This window comes from Sphaeramia orbicularis, chromosome 20, assembly GCF_902148855.1.
Source record: "Sphaeramia orbicularis chromosome 20, fSphaOr1.1, whole genome shotgun sequence".
NCBI lineage: Eukaryota > Metazoa > Chordata > Actinopteri > Kurtiformes > Apogonidae > Sphaeramia > Sphaeramia orbicularis.
In genome coordinates, this window is record NC_043976.1 from 6,048,136 (window position 1) to 6,060,411 (window position 12,276).

General features: G+C 37.1%; 1 protein-coding gene across 5 annotated transcripts in view; it reads right to left on the bottom strand.

Moving 5' to 3' along the window:
- Nucleotides 1-11,476, bottom strand: part of LOC115410999 (MAGUK p55 subfamily member 7) — a 120,306-nt gene extending 108,830 nt beyond the window's left edge. For all 5 annotated transcript variants that reach the window (XM_030122892.1, XM_030122891.1, XM_030122890.1 and 2 more), the window contains exon 1: nt 11,402-11,476. The gene's annotated coding sequence lies outside the window, so the exon portion shown is untranslated. The remainder of the gene's footprint in view (nt 1-11,401) is intronic.
- Between the last annotated feature and the right edge of the window lie 800 nt (nt 11,477-12,276).

Consider the following 12,276-nt stretch of genomic DNA (forward strand, 5'->3'; position numbering starts at 1 on the left):
TTTTATCACAACACAAGTTTTATGTATTATTAAATTATAACTTTATTTAATCTTAGAATATACTGAGGTGAAGTTCTCATTTGTGATATAACTGAGAAAACACAGGACTTAATGGTTGCAAAAACAGTTAATTCTGGAAACAGTAAAAACCTAACAGAATTTTAATAATGATAATAATAATAATAATAATAATAATAATAATAATAATAATAAAACAATAACAATAATAATAATATAATTAAAATGTAAACTCTAAGAACAAGGGTATCCAGTGGCAACAAAAGCAAAAACAAACAATAAATTCTGTAAATTATTTGAAAACATTGAAATATAAATATGTATATGATAATATGATACATATGAATATTGAAATTTAATTATTAAAAATTTAAATTGCACTAAAGGTTTAAGTTAGGCAATCTTGAGCCTTTTCTATGTATATGTTAGTACATTATATATAATTTGGGAATACTGTACATCCTGTCATCGTCCAAGTGTACTGAGACTCCCTTTATAGATGGCTGTGCATCTGATGTTATCTTGTTGTTAATTTACCTATGTTTTAACTTCTGTTCTCCATTTTTCCACTTTTGCTTTTTTGCAGCAGCAGTAGTGTCCTGCAACTGGCCAGAAATTTCAGACAATGTCAATGTGTTTTCAACGCAATAAAATGTTTTGGGAAATACATAAATTTTGATTTCACAAACTCTGCTGATTACATTTTTTTCTTTTTCTTTTTTTTTAATTAAAAATGCATTTTTTAAGTTGCAAAGACATTATTGGCAAATAAATCACATTTATGCATAAGGCAAATTCCTTTCACTATCAATGTACATGAACCAGACCTTGGTCAGACCAAGACTGACTGGTCTCCATCAGGGTCTGGGGTAGGTAGTATATATACAAACTGGGTTTGGATCAAACTGAAAAGTCCAAAAGTGAAATAAGAAATACGGAAAGAAATAAGGAAATACGGAAAATGTGAAAGCGCCTTTAGATTTACTATGTCAGAACTTAGGAAAGATGTTTCCACCTCCTACTAAGCAGATGAACTCTTTCAACGGGTAACCTCCTCATAACAAACAAACAACCTCTACAGTGTGTATCAGAAAAAAGTAGACTCTCAGAAAAAATAACATAAAACCAAAATGCGAAGACATTTTGAAAATCTGGTCATATGTGTTTATTGACCATGTAATTCTCCATTGATTGACACCAGTGGTAGGGAGTTAATATGTAATTATTTTTCCTGCTATATGTATGCAAGTAAAAGACCAATGGAACTTGTCATCCATGTCAACAGATCTCATATTAACCCTTCCACTTCCATGCGCAAAAAACTTTTATTTTGCACAATTGAATTAGTGTTGTTCAATGAAGCATGAACATTGACCCAGGACACTGGTGTCAATCAGTGGAGAATTACATGGTCAATAAACACATATGACCAGATTTTCAAAATGTCTTTGCATTTTGGTTTTATGTTGTTTTTTTCTGAGTGTACTTTTTTCTGATACACCATGTAGTAAGCATGAAAACTTTTTTGGAAAAAAACAAAAAATGCAAAAGATATCATGGCTACTGTGTCGAAGGATAAAATAATTACGTCTTTAACTTTCCAAGTGCTGTAAACTCCACTCTTATCTATGGAGCCTTTAGACTAATGAAATCTCAAACAAGATTTCCTGTATTATATTTCATATCTTACCTATACCTAAAGAAACAAACTCCACAAATGTAATCTCTTGCATTGTTGTGCTGCATTTGTGGTATTTATCTGAGCTTGGGCTAAGCCTATAGAGGACTCTAACACTGAACTAATCCACCAAAACACAGTGAATCAGCTAAAATTTGCAGTAATTCCTGGAAAACTCACAATTGTGCAAATGTTTCTTTTTCTTGTCTCCTCTAAAAAATGTTTCTCTACATCTCTATTCAGATTTCTCAGATATCATTATCCATCCCTCTCCTATTGTTTCTCTTCTAGTTGATCTTTTAAGTCCATTTTCCAATAATCTTCCGAGCCATAGTTTGTTCATGTCTCAGAACAGAGCTAACAATGCACTCCTGGCTTTCATCTATGCAGTGCATAAACACGCACTTTGGATGTATTGTATGTCTGGGGATGCTGTCATTATGGTATTGAAATATTCTCTTGGAACACTCGAAACCAAAACTGTTTGCAGATGAGGGTGATAAAAGCAAACTGAATTGGAATGGAATCCCAAACCTGTGCAGAATATAACATATAAATTGTGTCATAGCATCATGTCAAAGCATGGATGGAGTGTGTGCAGTTGGAGCTTCTACAGTGTTGAGATGAGATCAGTTATGTTACATTCTAAGACTCCCAGCACCACATGTGTACAGACATTATTATTATAACAGATACAGCTGCTAAATGGAAGCAGTAGTGTGAGTTAACCTGGAAAAAAATAGAGCAAATATTTACAGAGGAATGCTTCTGATTTTGAGGATGCAATCTGTTCTTTGTCTCTGGAATTTTTCTTTCGTAGGAGGTAGCAAAAATCATATTTTCATTTGGGACTGTATTACATTCCACACTTTTTAGAAAACTTCCCTTAGTGAACACCAGTCCTGTGCTGTGACAGTAGACATAAAGATAAGGGAGGATTTTATTTAAGTCTGAGGTTGGCTACATGTGGAGCTGCAGCTCTCTTAATGGTGTTTCACTGTCAGTCACAGCACCTGATCCGAGTTGTGACAACATTCGGGTCAGCCAAAAATCCATCACCCTCACAGCAGGGTGGGACACTCATGCAGGCCTTATGCTTGTGAAAGGAAAAGTGCTCTGCTGTTGCTGTGAAACAGTGAATGTGTGATTGGAGAAGAGCCAACACACTTCAGCACTACTGAACTGATTAGATGATGTTTCATAGTTGATTTGTGTTGAGGTTATTAGTCATGCAAAATGTCAAACATTAGCAGGATTAACCCTGCTGATTGCTGGTCTTACTCTCACAGTGAGTTAATTCCAAACTGTTGAACTGCTGTTGAATGAGAAACCTAAAATAACCTCTAATTTTATATTTCAGTACTTAGTGTATGGCCTCCTTTTCTGAAATTTCAAAGCTAAATTTTTAATGATAGGATTAAACTATGCTATACATAACAACCTGAAAACCAGCAGCAATGAAGGGGGGGATGAACATTTTATGGGAAAATGGACCTGGCCAGTTGCAGACCTTGTATCATTATGTGTAGCCGTGGCATGAAAAACAGTTTTTGGAATGCTCTATCTGTAATCCAGATCTTATTTTCTCTCAATTTCCTGTTTATAACATTTGCACAATATGTTGTGGGCACAGATGGCATGATGATGCAGAGGTTATATTTGGGTGTGACCTAAGTGTTGGCCAGGTGGGCCCCTTCTGTATGAAGTTTGCAGGTTCTTCGTCCCACTGTCCAAAGACATGACCCTTAATAGGTTAACAAGCTGCTGTCATTCCACCTACAAGTGTAAGCGTGAGGATGAATGGTTGTTTGCCTCTAAATAGCCCTGCTATTAGACCACCAGATGTTCTGCACAAAGACTATATGATATTTAGCTAATTCACAACTTCCTTCCCTAGATGGGCTTTTCAAGAAAGAAATACATTTACATTCATTCATTTTTTGTGAAGGCAATCCATTAGAAATACTGTATTGTACTGCAGAGTACTTATAACATTAACGTGCTATTGTGTTTAAACTTCCTTCCATATCTTCAACTGTACATATTATGAGTCTAGACAAATATGGATGTAAACTGCCATTTCCCAAGTTGGCAGAAGTGTACAACAGCTTCCTGGAGGACCCCAGGAGGAGTAGCTGATGTCTGGCATCAGCTAATGGGGATCCTAATAAATAAATAAAAATTATTACAGTAATTCTTGGTGATTTATAAGTATAATAGAAGAATAATCTCATTAGCAAAACTAGACATGGTACAACCAAGTTGTCAAAGTACAGAAAAAAGTTCCCAAAAAAAAAAAATCCTTCCTAGATTTCTTTGGCTGTAACACACTTTTCCTCCTGTTATTCACTTCAACCTTTTCTCTAGTAACCTGCCATTTATGGTTTCCTCTGAACTCCATCCATCAGGCTTAATATCCTGACCTGTTAGTGTCCTCTTGTTGATGGCACTTGGTTGAACCTGGCACCGATCGCCTCCCCTTCACCACCACCTTCACCCCCATGCTTGTGCCTAACAACCCGTAACAAGGCCACAACTAATTCCTTGTAAAAACCTCTAGGAAGTAGCAAAACCAGCTGCATGCTAATAGATAGCACATGGTACAAGCCCTGGTTGGTGACCACTGACATGGGAGTACAACCATACAGGTACAAGTTTTACACACACACACACACACACACACACACACACACACACACACACCACACACACACACACACACACACCTCACAGCACTCTGGGAAGCATTCTTCCTGAGTTAATATAAGTCAGTGGGTCTTGTTCTGCCTCAGTGTTGGTGGATTAGAAGCCTAATCAAATCTAGACTTATATCCTTCTATAAGCTCAACCCTGGGGCTGAGGCCTGAGCTGAAAAAAAGGAGGAGAGTGAGAGACGGAAAGAAAGATGAAGGGAAGCAAAACCACCCTTGTTTTCCAGGCATCCGTCCTTTCTCGGATCGTGTGTTTGTGTTCATTAGGCATAATAGGGATCCTAGAAAAACAGATCACTGAGTTTGACTAAATAAACCTGCCAGTACATTCCTGGCAATGGCCTCTCATTAAAGCCTCGGCCCTGTCACCGGTCTGCTCGTTTTTCAGTTTGCGGTGCTGGATCGGTGCTAGGTAACTGCTTTTCCCCGGGGGGTGGGACCCTGCTGAGTGTTCTGCCTCAGAGACACTGCTGTAGGCCAGCTGGGATACAACACTTGCATCCACCCATTCCTGAACCTTGAACCTACAGGCAATGAAACACATTCTCTCAAAGCAATATGCCTACCCCCAAACATGCCAGCGGAAACAGCCGGCCGTCATAATTGGCACTTTCATCACTGTCAATATTGTCTTTGTGAGGGGAGCAAACACAGGCAAAAGTTGTTTTTTCATATGCAATTTGTAAAAGAGAAAGGTAAAGGCAGACAGGGAAGGCAAGGAAAGAGAAAGAGAGAGAGTTTAAAGAGCCTGATTTTATCCCCACCCTAGGAATGGATCATTTCAGCCATAATTAAGAGTGATACAGTTACTATCGTACAGAGACGCCATTCAAAGGCAGCAGCCATCTGCTTGTGTTTTACACCCCGGCCCTGTGATTTACACTAGGGCTGGCTGGTACGGTATCAAGTGCCCTGGAGGACAGATGGAGACAGAAAGAGACAGAAACAGAGCAAAGTTTTAATACTTCATTCTTGAAGCCCATATGCAGACACTCACAAGAAGTCACCCAGAGCCTTCACACATCAGTGTTACAGTCTGAGCTCACTGTCCAAGCCACAACACTGGAACTAATCTATTGTTGACCAAGTGTTTCTGCTGAAACCAGCAGCAGTGTTTAACCCAGAGGGCAAAGGCCCAGACGCTCCAAACATAGCAATGGACTCATACCAATATGTGGTAGTAGAGATCATGAAGATAAGGAAAAGAGAAATGTGGAAGCAGTGTGTGTGCTAATGAATCCATGCAAATGTCAAACACTCAACTTGACAATGACAGGGACCATACTTTCAGAAAGAAACCAATTTAATAAAATATTGCAGCTGGTGGAGGTCACAGTATTCCTGTATAGAGTTCTTTAAATAGAGTAAAGGCTGTTGCTTTGGTTTTACTTTTACAGCCTTCTCACACCTCAAAGTCCAAAACCAAAGTTCATGTTTTGTTAAATTTTGTACTTCTGAATTGGTTATTTTTGACTTGACCTTGCAAAGACACTAAAGAAATTTGTATGATGCAAGTGGGTCATGTTGGCATGCCTTGTGTGGGCTGCATCTCCCTACAGGGGTGAACTCCAGCCCCGAGGGATGGATGGATGGATGGAGGGATGGATGGATGGATGGATGAATGGAGGGATTTCTTTCTTTCTTTCTTTGGTAAAAGGCTGACTAGGGACTGGAGATGGAAACTAGCAATAGCTATACTGTCTTTATATGAATTATCAGTTGCTACAGCTTGTTTGTAACAGGTAGAAGTTATACTATGTAATTTATACGGTGTTATATTTATATATATATATATATATATATATATATACATATATACATATATATATATATATATATACATACATATATATATATACATACATACATATATACGCACACACACACACACATATACGCACACACACACACATACATATATATATATACACACACAGGGTGTCCCATAAGTCTCCATACATAGGAGACATAATACATTCCATACATATATGGTTCTAACATGTAGTATTTCTTTATTTCTTCTTTATAGTTCTTCAGCAGTGGAGGACACGCATTGAAATGTGTTCCCGACAAAATGGCAGTCATATAGAGCATATTATAAATAAAAATGGTTTATGTCAAGAAACATTTATTTTCCTATGTATGGAGACTTATGGGACACCCTGTATATATATATATATATATAATATATATATATATATATTATAATATATACATACATACACACACACACACACACACACACACACACAGTATATTACAGTCAATGGCGAGACACAAGCAAAATTTGATACTTTTTGAATTCTGCATCATTTATATATGTTACATTATGTTTGTTTAGGAGACAATTTAAAAGCCAGGGAAAAACAATTTATTCTAAACAGCTGTTACAGTATTCACCTGTGAAATATGAAAATAAAAAGAAAACACACCCCAAAGTGCTGGTGGTGACATCGTAACGTTCTCTGTTAAGGATGTGTTCAGAATTGCTAAAGACGTCTCTGTGACTTCAACAGGACTGGATCTTTGGTTGTTGCCTCTTTTAATAGTTTTCACCATGCTCTGAAAGAACAAGGTGAATACATGCTAATTTCATCCCTGGAGCCAAACTCTACAACCTCATATTTAAGTATGTTTTCTGGCACATCACAGCCATGAATTGCCATAATAAAGCATTTTCACAAATAAATAAAATAAAAAATTAAAAAAAAAAAAAATGTTTGTAGTAATTCTAGTTCAGAAATAAAATGTTGGCGGACTGTTGATCATCACCCTCGTCTGGTTGTTGTGCATCTGACAGTGCCAGTTCCTGAGGTACACTGATCGGCAGTAGCTGAATATTTTCCGTTGTTCGGCAGGGATTCGTTTGGTTTACCTTGCTCTGCACTGGAGCTGAGGTCGACGGAGTGATGCATGGAGGTGAAGGGAGAGTGGAGCAACAGCAGTGAATGGAGACACACATAAAGACTGAAGAGAGGTAAATATTGCTGGAGCAAAATGATTGTATGCCAGTGTACAGGTGGCATTGTTTTCTCTTAATTTGTTTACTTTTGTGCAGATATACCCATGACAGGTTGTGGACAGTTTCCCACTGGTGAACCTAGAATTTAATTCAGTAACTGGAGGAAATCAAATCTAAGTTGCCTCAGTTTAATCTCTGTGTTTACATCTACAGTTTAAGATCCCTGCCTTTTTAGATATAATGGGAAAATATTTACATTCAGCTTTCACACAAGCTGTATCTGATTCATGTGTATGTACTCAAATCAACTGCAGCTTGACCCATATTGCTCATATTAGACCTGGGTAATTTTGATTTGCTAGTTTGATAGTTGTGACATGTTACTGGACAACATTCACTTGGTCTGTACACATACATCAGTTGACATTTTCTAATAAAGCCCCTTCAAACTTTTTTACTTTTTTATGACAAATGTTTAAAAATAAATAGTAACACTTCACAGCTGAAAAATAACCTAGTCATTTCTCTGGTAGACAAATGTTTGATTTCCAGGTTTTTCTTACAGCTTCATACATTTGATACACCACATTCCATATTGCCTCAAAAATATCTGTTGTTACTCTTGGCCCTGATACTGCACTGTTAATGCTGATGCAATCCTGTTTTTATGAAATCAATACAGTACACCTAACCATATAAAAAATGCTTTATAAATGACTGATGCCTAGTTTAAAAAAAAAAAAATCTGTACATATATACGGAAAAAAAGTCTGGCCTCACCTGTGAAGCCAATATGACAGAAACACTCATTTAAGATAGAGAGTTGCATAAAGTTGGTTGTTGAATTTGGCTGGACATACTGGACGTAGCTGCTACAGGTTGTGTTCTAGTACTCCAGATTTGTCTTGGTCTTGAGATCAAGGACACTCTGTCAAAGCCTATTTCTCTCTCAACTGTATTTTTACTTGGTCTAGGACACTGAGGACTCTGGATTTTATATCAAGACCACAATTATCTGATTTATTTGTTATCATCATTACAGTGATTTGATTTGTAAGATCATGTTTCAAACACAGCCAGTAACTTGATTAATTTCTTGTTTGAAATATTTGGAGAAGAAGCTGTGATCTTTGGAGGAAATATCAGCCAATCTACAGCAATAAACTTTTGCAATCTTAACCACAAAGGAACCATCTGTAAAAACACAATAATGTGTCAAATCCAGCCATTCAACATTTTATGAGAAAGCTGGGGACACATCAACCTCCATCCTCCGCCAAGCATTTGGACGTCACAAAGAAAAGTAGTGTAAATGATACAAGCAAAGACAGCTTTCTCTGTACCAAAACCCTTTAGAAATCACTCCACATGTTTCTATCCATCCATCCATCCATCCATTTTCTGAGTTGCTTATTCTTTGCAGGGGTCATGGGGGTGCTTATCCTGGCTATGGGCAAAGGCAGGGTACATATACAAACAAACCAGTAACATCGGATTTTAGATTAACCAGTTAACCCAGTGGTTCCCAACCTTTTTTGGCTCGTGACCCCATTTTAACATCATAACTTTTTGGTGACCCCAGACATTCAAAAGGAGACTTTTTTTTGCTAAAATTAATTTCTTTTGATCACGTAATAGTTTGCTATACTATGTTGCAAATAAACGTTCATTTTAGATGACATTTAGTCTATATAATGTACAGTATATTATTATGGACAGAGGCAGAAAAGCCAGGTGTAGATTACTGCACAGAGTGAGTATTTTATTTTCCTTGGTCAGGATATGTACAGTCAGTCCAGCTTGGATTTACAAGGCTGACAATTAATACTGAACAAACAAGAACTCAAACTATGAATTATGAAAGAGCTGCAGCATCTTAAACCGACCACAATGAACATTTGAAAGATAAACGTTACCACAGTCTTCAGTTTCAGCTTCACAGTTTGTCATGTCTTTTATGTATTGTGATTGTCTCTCTCAAGTCACCATATATTATAATTAGTAAGTTTTTATTTTTATCAATTACTAGAAATTTCAGGCGACCCATTTGAATTTCAGGCGACCCCATGTGGGGTCCCTACCCCAAGGTTGAACAACACTGAGTTAACCTATTATGGTGCATGTCCTTGGAGAACCCAGAGAAAACCCACAAAGACACAGCAAGAACATGCTAACACCCATGTCTTGGTTTGGGTGGTCCAGGCCATAACAGTAGATTCGAAGATGATCTTACTAGTCCATTGTAGGGTATTGTTTGCTTTTTTTCACTTTATATTCCTCATTTTATTCTTGCCTTGTATTTCATATGATGTTTGTGTATACATATACCTGTTTGATACTCTTGACAAGGATGCCCTAAGGGATATTTTCACCATCACTGAATCTCCCCTTGTCAAATAAAGGTTAAAAAATGTGAGAAACAGCAATACAAGAAGTTTATGTCCATTCACATGCATCACTTATGATTTCATTATGATTACTTCAAGCAGTTCTCACAACTACCAGCAGTTAAGGCAAAACATGCAATTTTGAAGGCACAGTAACCCTGACCTTTGACCCTTTAACCACCAATTATTTTTCAGTTCATCGCTGAGTCCATTTGAACATTTGGGCTGTTTGCAAGATTATGTCAAACTCATCCTGGGGTAGTGCATTTTTTCCTAATGACAGATTGACCTTCTAGAAGTTTACCATGGATGCATCTGAATAGAGTAAGAATTTCAGAAGTTGGTGAAATGGTGGTGGAAAAGTCCTTTCACATGTGTATATTCCTCAAAAAAGACTGAAATACATAACTCCTTTTAGCTTGTAACCGCTCACGTGAATCAGTTTAAAACATCTAAACTTAAACGTAATGATCTTAAATTTATTACTGTGTGCCGCTGCATCCACTGGCAATACCCACAGAAATGAAAAGGCAGGATACGATGTTAAAGCATGAATAATCGGTGTGTGTGTTTGTGTAGACTTGGCCATCCATCCTGTCTCCACCTCATCTGTTAAAGGTGCTGACTGAGCTTCCTGATCGATGACTTTCACAAGCTCCTCGTTTTGATGGATTGACTCTTTACCACGCCAAATACCTTCAGCGTAGGTGTAATTAAAATAATAAAATGCAAGGTTTCTGACACAGGCATGCTTAATGGTGAGTGTGGTGATCAGTCGCTGGTGCATTTTGCTTTGGGGTTGACAAAGACAAAGCAGTTTTGCCGTGTCCCTGTGTAGCAAAGCGGGAGAGCGAGGCTTTGACAGATTCCAACCATTCGTCTTCAGGTTAGTAGCTGTGTATTTTGGAGTGTGCATCTGCTGATTTTGTGAGACTGTGTGTATAGTGGGTAAGCATGTGAACTCAGCCGATCCCATTTTCTAACAACTTTTTGTGGTTTTATCTGTCAATTTTTCTGTGTATGTGAATATATATATATATATATATATATATATATATTATATATATATATACAAGTTTGTTTTGCATTTATATCTTTGATTTAAAAAAATAATCATCACATCAGGAGTATGGCTTCTTCAAGGCCGATCCTACTGGAACCTGGCATCTCTTCATGAGCCTTGTGTTTGACACTAAGAGCTATTGAATATTTGTATGTGCTGCAAGCATATGTGTGCGTATCGAAGTGGGGGAGGACTTCATACTGAGCTGTTGTTTCTGGCACGGCCCGAGTAAGCATGAAGACAGCACATTAAAAAACGAGTCCGTCCAGCTGTGCTTCGATCCCGCCATCATGTCTGGCTTAGACACCTGGAGGGCCTGATGGATGGCCAGATTTATGCTTTTGAAAATAAAAATGTGTAAATTCATTTTGTAGCTGTCTGCATCTGGATAACAAGGCCACTGGACACAGCCAAATGCTCATGATAAAAAAAACAAGATTTGGGTCTAAAATCTTATTTTATGTTAAGCACGATGAGGTCAATAATTATGATGCTTTTGAAAATAGTGTCATCCTGTACAGACAGGCTGTTTGATTTCAGTTCCTCCTTGCTGAGTAATTTATAAAGTACTGAAAAACTCACCTTCACGTGGGGCTTTTCCAGTAGTTGAGCAGCTCTTTGATTTCACCACTGGCTAATTTCCCTTGTAACTCCTCGGACAACTAAAGAAAAGGAGAGAGATTGTTCATAAAAGACTGACTTTTCTTTGCTTTTGTCACCTTTATGCAGTTGATGGTAAACATTTTTTTCTTACAAATATTTTTTTTCTTTTTTCAGATTTTTATTTAGAAATATTGAGAAAAGTTCAACATACATTTAAATTACATTGTGGTCACGTAACAAGTATGTGACCAATGACCAATCTTTCCATTCTCAACATTTCAGTTTTTCTTTTTTTTTTTTGTTAATAAACAAAACAATTGTACAGTGAACAATGGATGTTTGTTACATAAAGAAAACACATACGAAAGACCAAGAGACTTTGACCTCCTCTCTCTAAAGAAAAAAAGAAAAATAAATAAATAAATAAAATGTGAAAAGTTGAATTAATTAATTACACAAAAAACAAGACAATTCCAGACACATTGTCATTATTTGTCATTTCTTGTACATTTAGAGTTCCAACAGATTGCGTTTGTTAAGTGTAAACAAAAATATCCACTTTGACCATAGATCAGGGATTAAAGCAAAAATTTTTCATCTGACTGAAAATTTTCTTCTGGTCAAAATCATTGGCCACTATTAAAAATGATGCAATACAATACTACTATAACGTACAAGTTTAATAGTCAAATTTGGCAATACTGTAAAACACACTGAATGGGAGAGTGTACAGGTGTAGATGATTAGTAACATGGATAGAAAAAATGTCATGAGTGGTATTGGTGAGGGGTCTGGGGGTCCTCCCCCAGAAAATTTTTAAAGCTTCAGGTCAATTTTGGTGCTCTCTGGTTAAT